Source organism: Bombus terrestris, chromosome 3, assembly GCF_910591885.1.
Source record: "Bombus terrestris chromosome 3, iyBomTerr1.2, whole genome shotgun sequence".
Classification (NCBI taxonomy): domain Eukaryota; kingdom Metazoa; phylum Arthropoda; class Insecta; order Hymenoptera; family Apidae; genus Bombus; species Bombus terrestris.
Window position 1 is genome coordinate 9,253,163 of NC_063271.1, and position 18,319 is coordinate 9,271,481.

Sequence of the window (18,319 nt, forward strand, 5' to 3'; positions counted from 1 at the left end):
CATTTCCTTCTTCATGGTGTTCTTCTCTGAAGAACACGTGTCTTATACATGTGCTTTTTTTCATTGAAGAACAATTATTTCTCGTTTCCTTAGATTGACATTTTGTTTCTTCAGTGTATATATAGTTAATTTCAGTTCTTGGTTTGTGGCTCCTCGGAATAGTAGTTTTCTTTATTGAGAACAGAAGCGAAAACATAATTTTTGTTGTTTTATTTTCTTCTAAAAAACTCCTTGTCTCCATCGGGTAAGGTTAATTTACAACAGAACTTGATCTTTGGATATAAAATGTTGTCTTCAAGAGTGGCTTTTTCTTTCTATTATTTTATACATAATACTTCTTTACTTCTTCTTCTATTCCAACGCATCGTTACGATTTCCTTTAAGCCACAATTCATTTTTGAGACATCGAAAAGCAGATTTTCGAATTGATTACCAGTTTTCCTAGAAACACCAGAAGATTTCGCAGGGGGATTATCCGACTCAGAAAAAAGAAACAAAAGGAACGCTCGGTCCCTTATTTGTCAAATACAATTTCTACATAGACAATGAACAGGCAAACACCTCTCTACGGCCAATATGCCAATTCTTCGAGTTTCTGGTCCGTCTGGCTTCCAATTATTCTCGATTAGCTTCCTACGAGCAATCGTGTCCTGTTCAAATAACAACGAACGTGAAAGCTGTAAGAAGTATATTATTGTGTCATTACAGTGGCCATAAATTTCCATAGATATTCCTTAGATGTACAATGATGGTCAAAAGGAAGAACAAAATGGTAACTACGAAAGACATTTTTTGCAAAATGGATTTATGTTTAATAAAAGTGACAAACAAAAAATTTATATATACCATGGATTATCGTATCATTATGATGAAAAGGCCATAAATTTCTATAAATATCATTTTTCAGAGCTACAATGATGGACAGAAAAAATTTTATAAAACAAGTACGAAAGACATGATAATATTGCAAAATGGATTTATATTTAAAATTATATTTAATTTATATTTAAGAGAACTAAAATTTAAGATTTATAAATTTTAAAGTTTCTTTTAACCAAAAAAGGGAGATTCTATTGCAGATGATAATTAGATTACATACCAATTGTAAGAAGTAACTGAATGTCATCCTTGAGTCGCAGCATATGAGAATTACGAATAATAAATAAATTAATCAATAATCATTTCAACTTTTTTTTACCTACCATTGTATTATCTCGATAATTAATGGAAAGAAATTTCGAGAAACGAAATGTGCTTATCATAATTACGTTAATACGTTAATTACGTTAATAATAACGATAACGTTAATAACTGAAAAATTCAGAATGTTTTGATAATTGGAAATTTAGCCCTTCCCTTTTTCCTTCCCTCCTCCTTTTCTCTTCTATTTTCGTATTTAATTTTCTATATCCAATCACCAAACTTCTCTGCTTACAAAATATAATCCTTCCTCGTTTAAGCTCCAAATTCAATATTAGAATCTTCTGTTTACAAAATTTGACTCTTTCTACTTTCAGTCCCGGTTTCTCCACTTACAAAACATAACAATTCTTTCTAATTGCAATTCCAAATTTTCTCAACCTCAAAATTCCCTGATTACAAAATTCAACTCTTTCTATATTCAGTTCCAAATTTTCCGCTTATGAATCATAATAATTCTTCCTAATTTAAATTCCAAATTTTCCCCACCTCAAAATCCCCTGATTACAAAATTTAACTCTTTCTAATTTCAATCCCAAATTTTTCGCTTACTAAACGTAACAATTCTTCCTAATTGCAATTCCAAATTTTCTCAACCTCATAATCCCCTGATTACAAAATTTAACTCTTTTTACATTCAGTTCAAAATTTTCCGCTTATGAACCACAATAATTCTTCCTAATTGCAATTCCAAATTTTCCCCACCTCAAAATGCCCTGATTACAAAATTTAATTTTTCTATATTTCTTTCTATATTCTTTATTCAGTTTAAAATTTTTCTATATTCTTTTTATATTCAGTTCCAAATTTTCCGCTTATGAACCACAATAATTCTTCCTAATTGCAATTCCAAATTTTCTCAACCTCAAAATCCCCTGATTACAAAATTCAACTCTTTCTATATTCAGTTCCAAATTTTCCGCTTATGAACCATAATAATTCTTCCTAATTTAAATTCCAAATTTTCCCCACCTCAAAATCCCCTGATTACAAAATTTAACTCTTTCTAATTTCAATCCCAAATTTTTCGTTTACTAAACGTAACAATTCTTCCTAATTGCAATTCCAAATTTTCTCAACCTCATAATCCCCTGATTACAAAATTTAACTCTTTTTACATTCAGTTCAAAATTTTCCGCTTATGAACCACAATAATTCTTCCTAATTGCAATTCCAAATTTTCTCAACCTCAAAATCCCCTGATTACAAAATTCAACTCTTTCTATATTCAGTTCCAAATTTTCCGCTTGTGAACCATAATAATTCTTCCTAATTTAAATTCCAAATTTTCCCCACCTCAAAATGCCCTGTTTACAAAATTTAAGTCTTTCTAATTTCAATCCCAAATTTTTCGCTTACTAAACGTAACAATTCTTCCTAGTTGAAATTCCAAATTTTCTCAATATCAAAATCCCCTGTTTGCAGGATACCAAGAAAAATCGCCGGTGATGTGTTACGATGCAAAAGAACCCCCGGGATGCGTGACCAAAGGGTGCTTAGGGGATGGCTTGCACCCCCTGTCACGAAACAACGCTGGAACCGTATCGGCATAATTACACGGACGGCGTTAGTGTCACATATCCTGAACAATGACCAGGGAGAGAACGATAGAGAATAGGAGAATGTTAGAATGGGGTGGATGCACCTGCAAGGAACCATATTTCATCCGGACGCGGAGCAACGACTTTTGTGCCTTTATACGCCGTGAAATCGCGAGGATCACTAGGTTTCCCTAATTTCTATTATGCTCCACATAAGACCGTGCTAAATCTCCACTATCACGGCTATTGGGGATGTTGAGTTTTATTTCTTGTTTCACCCCTTCTCTTTTGCCAGGTAACGATACTTCGACAGGCTTCTTCTCTCACGTATAATATATCTTTCTTTGAAAATATTTTTCTTGCGTTGTTTATATTCTTTTGTTTAATGATTTCTTTAATGAATTATCGAAATTCGGTTGATTCAGACAGTTGTGTAGATATTTAACGTTTATCATGTGTGTTATTTTTTCAAACTATATATAAACGATTTTATCGTTTAAGCGAATTTTATTATCAAATTGAAATAAAAATGCTTTTCGTTGCATTCTTTAGTTTCTCGTTATAAGGTAAAACGTTCGAAATCTGTGGCAACGATGATCAAACCTTTGAATAACTTCACGTAGAATTTTAACTGCGAGTCGCAAGGGAAGATCTAATTACGAATCATAAACGATAAATAAATTTCAACCTGGCAGATCAATAATTGCGATTAGTATGAAACCGACACGAAGGCAATATTTACAAATATCATGAAGCTAATAACAGACTGAAGAATTAAATTTCATTTTATACACTTCCAGCCAAACTGTCTGCTGTCTCTCCGCGAAAAATGTTAATTCTCGGGACAATTTTCCATTAAACAGGTCAACCAAGGGGGAAAAGATGGACTTTATCGATTCAATAAAATGGAAATTTCCAGCTTGCATATTTCCCTGATGCTTATCATTTTGCTTTAATAACGCGAACGTAGAACGTGTATTATAAATTCCTTTAAAAAAAAAAGTGTAGTGTACTGACAAAGCTCAAGAGGAAAGAGATGGAAAGTGGAGGACCACCCTCGATCAACTTTTTCACAAGTTTTCTGCACGTGGCTGTCCTAGCACCCTTTGGTTACGCACAAAAGGGTGCCCCGCATCGTAATACGCGTCGAAGATTCTTGGGCCCAGTTGCGGCATCGAGATTCACGAAAGGGTGGATCGAATTTTAAATTACCGTCATTCGTTATAAATTATGCGACGAGTATGGTATAGGTCGATCAGAAACAAATCGATAAAGGCTTGTTAAGATGATACCACCTTTTTTCAAATTAATCATATTATTAGGAATATTATGTTGGATGGAATATACCAGTGGGACACTTGTTGCGAATGATTTCGAGTTAGGGGTTGTTTCGGTGGTTGCATCATTAACGCGTAGTAAATTCACCCTGCTTTTGTCTTTATTCGCAGTATGGTATTCCTTATGAGAAGAAACCTGTGTTTCTCTTTGTTTATCGGATCGTATCTTCCTATTAATTTGCATACTGTAATTTCCATACTGTACTTTACTGGCTTTGAGGTCACAAAACTGGTCCAGTCATTCGGAGAAATTTGAACACAATTGTGAAAATACTCTTGGAAAGGTAGTCGGAGTCATTGGGATCGTATTGTGATATCGTAAAAGGACCATTTAAAAAATCCCGGTGAACTACAGATAGAAGAGAAAAGTGGCGAGGTGTTTGGAAGAATGCAAAATCCCGAAGGATCATGTACTTAAGACTCTTTAGAACAATGGGCAATTAAAAAAGCTATGTGACCATCTTCGGTCAACTATTGTGATGCACGTAATGAGTACTGAGTACTGGGAATGGAGTACTGAGGAGTACTAAGAATTCTGGTATAATTGGAACGTCTTAATTGTAATTGGATTTTACGATTGAGTTGCGACTAATTGCAATTACGGGTAAGTTGCGAATAACTGCGAATTAGTCGTTGCTCATGAGTTGTTGAGTCGTTGTGAGTTGCGAGTTGTTAGTTGTAAATTGTAAGTTGAGTAGTTAAAGAAGTTTGGTTGTCTCAGTTGTACCACTTTACATTACATTAAGTTCTAATTAAATAGTTATAGTTTTCTGTTTCAGTCACAATAGATAAATCTATATAATAAATAAATAGAAATCACTATAATTCTGATCTCTTTAGTATCATACGTAGAAACGTGCGTACTAATTTTCGTAACGTTAAATACCATAAATCGTATATAAATATATTTGACCCTTATCGTGACTAGTAATCGGTTAACGTAGACTAAAACACTCGTAGTCCGGAATAAAGAAATAAAAAGCTAAGTATCGAGGTAAAAGGTAAGAGACGGAGATACAAAAGGTAAAGATCAAGATTCAGATGAAAAGTAAAGAATAGAAATATGAAAGTGTTTTTTGGTTTGAAGAGCAACGTCTGACAGTGAAAAGCGACCTATTCTAACGTGGCATGTGTCCTCAGGCTTGTTCAACCCTCGTGACGGTCTTAGGCGGACATTCCACGCTGGTCGGCCCCGGATAAAATGTAATAACGCGACCTCTTCAGGCTGGCGCGCACGAATCCATCTTTCGTTAACGAGGGTGGAAGCTCACGATTGCGTCCCAGGAATGCGTGATGACTACTTTGTCAGGAATGCGTCGTGGCACCCATACGCGAAAACGGGAGCGAGCGAACGCTCCAGTTGTGCCTGCAACAACCACCATCCGCAGCCAAGAAATCTTCATCTACCCTTTTTCCTCTTTTCTTCCTCCCCTTTTACCCTTTTCCGTCTTCTTCTACTACGTAGAATTCGGGACCAGCCGATTTTCCTTTCCTTTTTTCCGACTTTTTCTTTTTTTTTGTTTACTAAAATTCAGTGAGAAGAAACGTTCTTACTTTTCTTTTCGTTCTTCCCTTTCTTCCTTTCTCTTCTCTTTAATCGATAGTTTTTATCTAGCTCGCTTTTCCGTTTGTCCGGTCGTGGAAATTTCTAAGCAGGTAGAAAATTGAAATGCGGAGCACGTGCTCATTTCCGATAGAACACGATGTAATTTTGAAAAAATCGACGATCTCATCGTGCGAAATAATCGTCTGATTAGCTGACGTGAAATCTGAAGAAATCTGAAAAATCTTTCTATCCCGCAACAGGCTTCGATGTACTATATTGTAGGATACCAGTTGAAGATTAAAAAGTGAAGAACTAGATATATAAATATAAAAAATATAGAAAAAATACTTCTTATTTGAATATGTACTGAAGAGAAGAAAATAATTTTTCCACTCAGGCATCGTTAAGTAATAATATTGTATTATTATGTAATAATACACATACAAATAAATTTATATATATTGAGCACATGCGATAAAACCACTTTGTCTACATTTTTTTAATTTCTACATTTTATTTGTTTTACTAAAACGCACAACTTTCTTTCTCTTCTTTCTCTTCTTTCTTTGCCATTTACAATGGAGGGCTAAGACACGTCGATCTTCCTTTGCTGTCTTACTTGACTTTTTCTGCTTTGCTATTTTGCTGTTTTCCTTCTTCTTTTGTTTTACTAAAATGCTAAAAAACATTGCTCTTCCCTTTCTTTCTTTCCTTTTCTTTTCTACTTTCTTCTATCTCTTTCTTTGCCAACTACAATCCTAAGACACGTAGATCTTGCTTCCCTTTCTTATTTTTCTTCTTTCTTCGCTTTCTTCTTTTCTTCGATTTTTCGTTTTACCAGTATCCAGCACCAAGAAACTTGTCGATCGTGTTTCTTTTTCTTTCTTATTTCTCTTCTCTTTTCTTCCCCTTTTTCTTCCTTTCCTCTCGCTTTTCCTCTGTGCTTTTCTTTTAATGGCAAGGGATGAAATTCTATGGGGCGACATGAATTATTGCCAATTGTTCTATCGTTACGTTGAAACTTCTAATTGCAAGTTTCGAAACGTTGCTTTATCCTGGAAATGAATGTCGACCGAGAAATAGTTCTTCTACGGTGAATTTTGCCAATTTAGTTTCTAACGAATGAAATAAAAGATAAGAGTACAGGAAATTTTGAAATTTACGAAAAATTAAAGAAGACTTCAACTGTCTAAAATTAACATAACAAATAAACTAGAAACTAATCTACAACCAGACGTGGCAATACAATTTCATTGTATTATAAGATATCGTATCAAAACACGAGTAAACGTACTTTCAATTATTTCATCGACAATTGCACGAGTCCAACCGTGTCCAGCATTGCTAAAATAAATCAAATCTAAACGAAAGTATAAAAACCCTTCGTGCTGTATAAACGAACGAAAGAAAGTTACGAAAAATCACGAAGCTTTACCAACGTTTCAGAACCTTTCACATCTGCACGAAGCATCATGCACGGTACAAAAAAAAAAAGTATTAACAACGTGATAAATCTCTCTTTGATCGCGGTCAAGCTTCCCTTTAAAACTTCTGTCGGCTTTCATAATTTCCTCGCTCGCGGGCCAATTAATCTTCAGCCCTTTGAACGAAACACGCTTTCGAAAAAGTTTCGTTTTTTCCAATTTTTACGTGGGTGTGTTTGCCGAGCGTCGATGCCCGCCATTCCTCAGGGCTTGCTGCCTTCCGATTCGCTCGATAAAAAGGACACACGCGGTGGAAAGCAGCCAGCAGAGCAGAGATACGATACCCTCGCAGTTTCACTCGATACTTTCATTCCCTTCGAGACGATTCTTTTGAGGAACGCGAGGGTAACGTCGCCCATGCAGAAACTCGACGCGTACTTAGAATGCTTTTCCACGGCGGAGCAAAAGACTGGAAAGGAGGAGTTGCAAGGGGTTGAAAACGAAGTGCAGAGAAATTTGAGAAAGAAGAGCTGAGATCGATGATTTTTCCCATTGTTCGATTTCGAAGAATTTAGAGCAATTGGAATTTTTATAGCGGCTTTGGAAATGCAGCAAGATATATGAATTTGAAATGAAAATATTCCGTTGATAACTAAGTGATTGCGGATTTTGTCATTAGATGGTATTGACAAAATTTAGTTTTATTTTTATTTTTAATTTCGCGCCACCTTCGACGAGCTTGCAATATAATTTGATACGCTGTTCAGTAAGCGAATGAGTGATATGAATCGTCGTATGTGTTTGAATAAAATAGAAATAAAATAGAGATCATTCCATACTTTCTAGCGCAATTGGAAGTCGGTTGTATTTTTTTTTTTTTTTTTTTTTTTGGTAAAGAGCCTTTTCGAAGGTTCCTTACTTGCGCTGATGATTACAGATGGATGATGCGTTTGTTCGATTCCTTGGATTTCGAACACGATCTTGTTTGAGCAGTTTTCCGGTTTTTGATATGTTGAGATTTGGAAAGTTTGAGGAATGAGAGTGAATTGTACTGCTGAGAATGCTTGGTACAGTGTTTCTGAGATATTTTCTAAAGTGTACTGTACCTGATACTGATAAAAGTCCTGCAAATCTTTACGTATTTGGAACGTTTTCCAGGGAAAATTTGAGGAAGAGGAGTGGGGATCGGAAGTCCTTCTCATTGTTTGTTAGATTTTGTGTAGAGAGGTTTTGCTTTGTTTGATGAGATTGCTGCGTTTGATCATTTTAATTCCTGTTTTGGTATATTTGGAGTACTACAATGCTTCAAAAAGGAGTACTTGAAATTGAAGTATGAGTATATACTCATTAAACGTGAGACTCAGATTTTGGAAGCTTTAATCTCGGATATCTTAAGCTTAACTGCTCAAAAGTTGGAAAGGCAAGCTGTGAGGCGCGAAGACTGGCTGTGAAGAAATATGAATATTTGAGGATTCTAGTGAACTAATAGAAAAGTGTGTTTGAAGTAGTATGATCGAAGTTTTGGAATTCAGGCATCGGATGTCTAAAGTTTCAATGTTTGAAGTTTGAGTGCTCGCAGTTGAGAATGCTCGAATTTTCCACGCTTGGAATTCGATTGTTTGAAATCTGAGTTGTCAGAGTTAAGTCGCAGCTGTTGAAATTTTATCTCCTGCGATTTGAACTTTCTGAAAACCGGTACTCAACTCCTTTAAAAGATAAAGCTTCACCTGCCTGTATATATTCGAAAGATTAAAATTACGCTTGCTTTTAATTGTTCTATTCAGAGTGGAGAAATTGAATCTTGTATACGTGAAACAAAATTTGAGGTGAATTGGAGCGTGAGGAATTTAAGTTATCCGCGAAAGAGAATTCATTTCGCTTAACTAGACAAATGCATGCAGAGTTTAAGGCCGGTACGGACACCTTTGTCTCCTGAATAATAAAAAAAGCTACTATTTAAATATTCATATTCCCTATGAATATATTCTCATCTCTTTGCCATTCAAATCTTACTCGTTATGAAATCTTTTTCTCCGTTCTTTCCTCCTAGCAATATCCTCACCTGCAACCATGATGCAATATTCCAGCCATAAATTAACACGCTTAATGCTCAACATCTCTGACAAACTCGCTCCTCATATTCAATCATCATTTTCAAAGATATAAAATATAAGAACATTCTTGTCTTTCAATTTCTTCCTCTACTCACAGATAATTATGATAGAAATTGGCTAATTATCAACAGGCTATGAATCAAGAATTAGTATTTTAAAAGATTCAAAAATATAAAATATAAGAACATTCCTATCTTTTAATTTCTTCCCCTACTCACAGATAATTATGATCGAAATTGGCTAATTATCAACAGGCTATGAATCAAGAATTAGCATTTTAAAAGATTCAAAAATATAAAATATAATAACATTCCTATCTTTTAATTTCTTTCTTTGCTTATAGATAATGATTATTGAAATTGGATAATTATCAACTGGCTATGAGTCAACAATTAGCATTTTAAAAGATTCAAAGATATAAAATATAATAACATTCCTATCTTTTAATTTCTTCCTTTACTCACAGATAATTATGATAGAAATTGGCTAATTATCAACTGGCTATGAGTCAACAATTAGCATTTTAAAAGATTCAAAGATATAAAATATAAGAACATTCCTATCTTTTAATTTCTTTCTCTACTCACAGATAATTATCATTAAAATTGGCTAATTATCAACAGGCTATGAGTAAACAATTAGCATTTTAAAAGATTCGAAGATATAAAATATAAGAACATTCCTATCTTTTAATTTCTTCCCCTACTCACAGATAATTATGATCGAAATTGGCTAATTATCAACTGGCTATGAGTCAACAATTAGCATTTTAAAAGATTCAAAGATATAAAATATAAGAACATTCCTATCTTTTAATTTCTTCCTCTACTCACAAATAATTATGATCGAAATTGGCTAATTATCAACTGACTATAAGTCAACAATTAGCATTTTAAAAGATTCAAAGATATAAAATACAATAACACTCCTGTCTTTTTAATTTCTTCCTCTACTCACAGATAATTATCATTAAAATTGGCTAATTATCAACTGGCTATGAGTCAACAATTAGCATTTTAAAAGATTCAAAGATATAAAATATAAGAACATTCCTGTCTTTTAATTTCTTCCTCTACCCACAGATAATTATGATTGATATTGGCTATTTATCAACTGACTATGAGTAAACAATTAGCATTTTAAAAGATTCAAAGATATAAAATATAAGAACACTCCTGTCTTTCAATTTCTTCCTATGCTCATAAATAATAATTAAAAAAATAATGATAAATAAAGATTAATTTTCACTCAATAACGTTCTTCCAAAAAATTGTTAAAATAAGTAATATTTTGTATCTCTGCCTACTATCATCGCCGTACGATAGATTTCCATATAAAACTCCTCCTCCTTGTCGATCGTACCACGATTATTGAAACGCCCTATGTATAAATTTACAACAGCTACTTAACGTAAAACGTAATCGCCAAAAATTCGCCAACTCAAACAGCTCTTCTATCTGTCATTTACTGAATAAATCCGCTAAACGCTTCACGCCTACGCTTCTCAAACAGCTAATTCGCCCGTCATCTATGATATAACTCCCCTCTGTCCAAGCATCTACGCACAAAGACCGGCGTAAAAAAGTAAACAAAAATCGAGGGACGTGGAGTCGACGTTTCGACGGCAGACGGCCTTACGATATAGCTACTCAGCAAACAACCACCCTCTGCTTCAACCTCTTCAACCCTCTTCAACCCACTTTTCAACCCCGTTCGGTCCACCTTCGCCACCCGCCGCGAGATTTTCGATGGACGCGCGGCAATCGAGATTCACGGCGACTTCCGGGCCAGATACGAAAGCAAGGTGAGCGTCGAATCGCGATTAACAAGAAGCGTGCAGCAGCTTCAAAGGGCGATTTTCCGCGTGGTTCACCCGAAACGACACGTGCCGCCTCGTGGCCCTCGTGCGACCTTACACGATTGCCATTCGCGCAGGAACAACTTGTCCCGTGCAACAGCCATGGATCGGTATCGTGTTTTTTTTACAGAGATCCGATGTTGTTCGGATACACCGGTTCGCAAAAAAACTACTTAACCCCTCGTCATGCCATTTAACTCGGAAGAATCCGGGCTCAAATGTTGCGCTCGAATGGTGGGGGAAGGAGCTGAAGTGGCGGAGATAAAGTTTCGAAACTTGAAATATGATATCGTGCGACTGAGTTCGTAGATAGCCGCGCCCGTGTTTAGAAAAAAGACACATTTCAAGGCATTTACAGTAGACGTGAAATTAAGACCACGAGCTTGACTCGCGATATTCAAGTTTGGCTCAAATTTCTCATCACGACTCAGACTCGTAAAAGTGTGGCAAGGGATTAACACTAGATCTACCGATAGTTAACACAAAGCTATTTCTAGCAGAACCAGTCAAAATGACTGGTCTTTAAAAAACACCTAATAATAGAATATTTTTATATTTTTGATTTATCACTTTCCTACAGAAGGAATTCCATGTTATGTGGTACATTTTTCGTATTATTAATCCGTCTGCGACCACGATCCCTAAACGAGGGTTGGAACGTTTATAAAATTATAGAAACAGTCATTTTGATTGCTGTGACATTTCTAGTGTTAGCATCTAGCGATCTAGCGATCGATCCGGAATTTTCCTGGTAACTGATATCGTCATATCGAATGATACGCGGTAAAATTTTTGAAAACGTGTGGCAAGTTGTAGAAAACGAGGAAACGGGTTAATTGGGGTTCGATAAACAGATTGCAGGATCCTTTTACACTTTGACAAGTACCAGTGATTTTGACTGCTATTGGTATAAGTAGCCTTGATACAAAATTATTTTCAGTTTGAATACATAAAGAACAGAATAAAATTCATTATATTATTCTTTTAGTTATCGTTGCAAAAGTCATTACATCATCGCGGAAGAAAGTATAACATGAAGTGGCAATTTTAAAATAGAATTGTGAAGCCAGACAACGATCTACAGTGAGATCCGTTATAACGAGATGTGATAAAGTGCACGCGTACCGAGCGAAAATTCCAAAGTTCCAAAAGAAAGGCCCCGATGTCCTTTCATCACCGACATATATTTACACATGGACCATATGGACCTGGTCATTTTCGAAGGTGATCTATAAAATAGTCTCAAGTGAAAATTTTTGTAAAACGCAAACGATATTCGTTTGTCCATGGTTGAGTGTAAAATTGCGAGGAAATTAGACAATTTGTCATCGGCAGCTCCACGAACATTTTTCATTGATTCGTAAGCGAGATACGATCGTGCGCGATTTGTTCATGTTTCCGAAGGCTGGCGTCGCGAGCGACAGATTTTCAAACGGCGTGACAAAGATCGACGAGTTTTAAGAGTTTTAAGAAGAAGCACGTGCCTCCGTTAAACATCGAGCTTATCATCGGAATGGATAATTGAATCTTTAAATAATTTAATAATAATTATAATAATCTTTTAACAGTAATCCTTAAATAATTATACGTTTGTACCGAATATCTTGTAGTTTCAATGTACATTTTCACATTTGTTTAAGACTTCATCAACGCGATCGCGATGGTCGAGTTCCGCTAATGAAATTCCAAGATGTTTCGTATAATACGTACAGTGTATTCATAGAATATTTCCACGCGTGCAACTCTATATTTATATCTAAAAGAAAAAACGTCTTGCCCTGCGTTTTGCACAGACTCCTACACGAATCGCAACAATGACAAAAATCTCTATTTCTTGTAGCTAAAACAGAGCGACAATGGTTGATCGCGTAAAAATAAGTACACACTACGTTCGTATCGTACTGATATTGTAAAATTGTGAAATCGTTGGTCGGACACGGACAAAACGACAGGCGCGGCCGGGAAATCAATTTTCCATCGAAATGTTTTGCCTGCTGGCTGGTCGTGTACGGCCAAGAAACGTAAGCATCGATGAAACACGAAAAACAATCGGAATAACAGCACAAGTGTAGCTTCTGGTCTGTTTGCATGGCGGCCGTCGTCACCCGGATATGAATCGGCCGTGTGCTCATGTGATTTTGGCAAAGAACAATATTTATTCGCTGCTGTGGCCCGTGTTTGATCGCTCAGGCATTCGAAAGTACCGATCGCCCAGTTTATGCGTTCCACGGCTCAAAAGGAAAAGTCCAATTTGGATGAAACGCTGCACGCTCGAGGAACAGCTAAAAATATTAGATACATAGTTTATTTTAACTGTGGCAACTGGTGTTCGAAGGGTGAAACCTCGAGTAAAAAGTTCGACCTGTTAACAGGTAAGTTTTAATTACACAGTTTTGCTCGGCTAACAGATAGAGCAAAAATTGGCTGGCTTTTGACAGGGAAGCACATGCTGCAGTTGAGGAAAAATTTTCACGAATGTGTAAAAAGAAAGCAACACAAAAGGCTGCAGTGTTTTTGCAAAATCAATGGTACGCGTATACATTGCACATGGTTGGCTCGTAAGTTGATACAAAAATTCAGAAAAGAAGAATCGCACGCTTTGTATGTATTAGGTCGTCCGAAAAGTTTCTTTCGTTTTATAAGGAAACAACGGATGCACAAATTTCGTTTTACATTATTTTGTCGATTTACGTGTGATCCATTTTGTTCTATCAAGATGAAGATTACAACGTTCGACAGACTAGGTTTCATGTTTGTATATAGACGCGTTGTTGTAAAAGACGTGTCTGTAAAAGAAAGACACTTCTTGCATAATATAATACTTGAAATTTCTGTACATTCGCGTATCCATATAAAATAAAAATTTCGTGACTAGAATTACACTGATCGCATCGATCGTATTCCAATATACGAAATTTTTGTACGTTTTCAACAGTTTGCAAATTAGCAGTGTGATACAAAGTGTTAAATGTACGTAGGTGAAATTTGGAAGCGAACATCGTCAAAAAGTAACGACACCGACAGATATCGTTCGACACGGTCGCGTGTAAATATTTCATCAACGCGACTGTGTTTCCACGTGTCGATCGTTCCAGAAATCGAGAAGAATGTCGCGTGTTTGCCGGAAGAGCGGTTCCCAGATTTCGGTTCGTCCGACCCTTGTTTTCGAAGCGCGTCGCGCGAGCAATTTCGGAAAGCCGGTCACTTTGCAAATAGTTGCTCTCGTTTGCGAACTGGCTATGAAGATTTCATAGCGATCGTTCTTCCTATTCAACGATCATGGGGTGGGCTTCGAACGTATCGTATTGACAGAGGTCACGTGGCGAGGGCTCATCACGTGCGCTCCTACGCCCATGGGAAACTCTCATCTCCAGCAAAGAGATCGCCTCGATCAAAAGTCAGATTTCTTGTTCCGAGTTCCTTTGATCTCTTTCGCATTGATATTATTCATTGATACAACTTTAAACGAAAACGTTGTATATCATATATATAGGGTGATTTATTTGCACGATATGCCCGTTTGTAGCGATATTAAGCAGCGTTCAAATTATCGTCCATATCAGTGCTAATGTTTAAGGGTTGTTATGCAACGTTGTATTCACGACAATTATGTAACATAATTGCGTACGATAATGTTGACAATATTGAATATTACTGAACGCTTCATTGGAGAATTTCGTCGCTTGAAATATCGAAAATTCGTGTGAAAGAAACGTATGACGAACTTTTATTTCGTTTCTTTGGAGCTTCGTTTCTCATGGGTAAAAACGACGCATCTTAAATAAGCAATGGGCAGATAGAAACATAGAGAAAACAGAGATATGGTGTCCGATAGGAAAAATGCGAAACTGGCCAGTACAAGAGGATGAAACTGTTTCACTGTGAACGACAGTGTTGATCGGGCGAAGAGTATACATTTATGTTGGATTTACAGGAAACCGTGGTACGTAAAATTAGTATCAACGAGAATTGCCATTTGCCGTGATTCTAAAAGAGACAGTACAATTAGAAATATGGTTAAAGATATTCGTAAAATATACGACGAACGAGCTTTTTTGCACTTCTGAATGAAAAGCTGTGCCCTGTAAATAAGAAATAAAATGATAGAAAAATAGAAGAAAGAAAGCGGAGAATTGTATCGTGTCCGATAGAAAAAGTACGAGATTCGTTGGTACAAGGGGATGAATCTGTTTCCAAGCAATCGGTTTGCTATGGACGACAGGCTTAATTGAATGAAACGTACGTTCTACTTGTAGGAAACCGTAGCGTTTAAGCACGCACGCGACCAGAGAGGAGTCTCCTATTCGATCATTATGCCCCCGACGTAGCTACCAGCGAAACCACCCTTCTGGCCGAAGGTGTAGGTCGCGCGAGCCGCAGTCACGTGTGTGTCACGTGCCAGGGATTACTAATTATGCGCCGAGAACGATCATAATATCCTGAGCCCAGTAGGCATACTGCATAGATACAGTTAATATCTGGCACGGCAAACACCACCACCATTCACCGTTCCGATTTATGAATAAAGTTCCTTGCTCGAACGCCGCCCTCGATATTTGATTTTCACACATGAGCATCATCGGTTCATTCGACGTCTTCCGAGGATTCCTTCCTTTTCTTCTTCTCTCTTTTCTTCCCAGCGAGAGTTTTCGTATAGCGAAAGTGGAAGTAAGCTTTGATAACGATCGTCGAACGTTTCCTTTTTATTTGGAGCAACGAAGATATTTTATGAGAAATTTGCAGACAAGATACTTAAAAATTAGATGAAAAATATTCGTTGGACGACCTGATGCAATGTATGAGACATAGTACGGTAGTGAAGAGACAAATTATCCGAATAAATTGATAGAAGCTTTTTCTGTGTATAATTGGAATTCTAAAGGGGATGGAAAGTAAGAAACATCCTCTGAATTTTGCTCGTATACTGAACCGTTAGTAATTAAATACTAAAACACATGTAATAGTTTCTCGATTTAGAAATCCCTATCTCTCCACGTGTCGATTAAAAATAAATGATATTGTATTTACATTTGCGAGAAACCTAGGGCGAACTTAACTAAGATCGATCTATCTTCGTTAACTTTTATTTTCCAAAACCTCTTATCGTGTAAACGTCCTTTTATCCTTCGCTGTATTATTAAATACTTAAGGGGAGGCTAAGGTTAATTCGTACAAAAATAAGGCATGTTTTTGTGAATTATTTGTGACGACACAGTTAAAATCTCTTTATTAAAACCAATAGTACGTTAAAGTATGACATTCGAAGAATATTGTATAAAATTTTCACGGAGAAATATTAAAAAATACGGCAATGGCAGCGATTATTTGGACGTGTCTCGGAAAAAGGGTAGAATTGCGGTGCCCCTGATAACTTGGTGCTGGATCATCTGAAATCAAAAAATCAAAGTTCATTCGTTAGGTAACAGTTTTCCCCAGGCAATGCTGCGAGGGTTTTTCGAAATTTCAATTTTTCACTTTTTCGGAACACTTTGAAGGGAAAATTAGCCGCAAATTTTCGCAAAATCGGCTAATTTTCCCTTCAAAGTGTTCCAAAGGTGAAAAATTGAAACCCTCCCAGCGTTACCTGGGGAAAACTGTTACCTAACGAATGAACTTTGATTTTTTGATTTCAGATGATCCAGCACCAAGTTATCAGGGGCACCGCAATTCTACCCTTTTTCCGAGACACGTCCAAATAATCACTGCCATTGCCGTATTTTTTAATATTTCTCCGTGAAAATTTTATACAATATTCTTCGAATGTCATACTTTAATGTACTATTGGTTTCAATAAAGAGATTTCAACTGTGTCGTCACAAATAATTCACAAAAACATGCCTTATTTTTGTACGAATTAACCTTAGCCTGCCCTTAACCAAAATAATTAAGTTTCACATCGTTAAACCAACACAGCACACGACTGAAAGTAAAATTCACGAGCCTGTCGAAACGAGGAAACGAAAAATCAATTGGAAGGGAAAAGGAAACACCGATTCATGAAAAAGTATCCCTCTAAAGGGTGTAAAAAAAGTCCCTGACGGTATTTCCCGATGGACATAAATTGGCTACGCCCCAGATTCGCAGGATCAACAGGCTTCGAGAAGGAGCGAAGGACAAATTGCGAACGATTCGCGTTGGTGTTGCTTGTTTCATACAAGTTCGGCCAGTAACTACGCGGAGAGTAGCCGAAAGAGATGGGAGGATTTTTACGAGCAAAGGCCTAAGTGAAATTCCCTTTCCAGGACCAAATATTCCCACCATAGCGGTGTTAGGAAGGGCGGTGAACGGTCATTAATTATTTATGTGCGGCAAGACGTAACGATCGCGACGCGTGTCGAGGCTTTTAGCGGCTACGAAGAGACCTTCTGGCCGAAGGTCGCCACCTTTGCACCTTCCGATCCGCCCTCGGGAAAATCTGCGACGACTTTATTACCGCGAACATTCGCACGCTTGATGAACATTGTTTCGGCCGAAACTTTGCTACGCGGCTATTTCTTCTATTTTCCTTTTTTATTTTTCTATTTTAATTTTTGATTTATCTGTAGATATTTGCGTATTTAACGTTTGAAACTGTTCTTGATCATTTGGAATTTTTATATCATTGTTTTATTTTATGGATATCGAACGTCGATTAAATTTGTCGTTGCGGGAGATTCTTGGAATTGAAATGATTCTTTTTTTGTTACGGGTATTTGTGCGTTTAATCGTTTGAAGCTGTTCTTGAATTTGTAGAATTTTTCCATTTTATTTATCGATGTCGAGTGTTAATTAAATTTGTTATTTTGAAATATTTCTGCGACGTGATTGAGTTGAACAGGAACAATTTTTTTTTTTTTTTTTTTTTATTATAGCTATCCGTGAGTTCAGTATTTCAATTTATTTTTCATTTCTAAAGTTTTTGTATCTCGCTCGTTAAAATTGATCGTCGATTGAATTTATCATTTTGGGAGAATTTTCAAATGGTTAATATCGACGACTGGCATTTTCTAAATATACGATACTAAATTTTATATTATAAAATCATTCAATATATATTAAATACACTCAGAAATTTTAAGTTTATTATTATGCTGGCATCAAACTGAAAAAATTAAATACTCGATGGAAAATGCCAGTAATATAATAAAATACTGTACTTATACACCTGTTAGTCAAAGATTCAATTTTTAATCCTCCAGACAATTCTTCTTAATTCGACAGATTAATCAACCACAATATTATTCTTGTATTATTCTTTCGATCAGAATATTTAGTATTGCATGTTCACTACGGTTCGATTTAATTAACAGCCCTATCGAT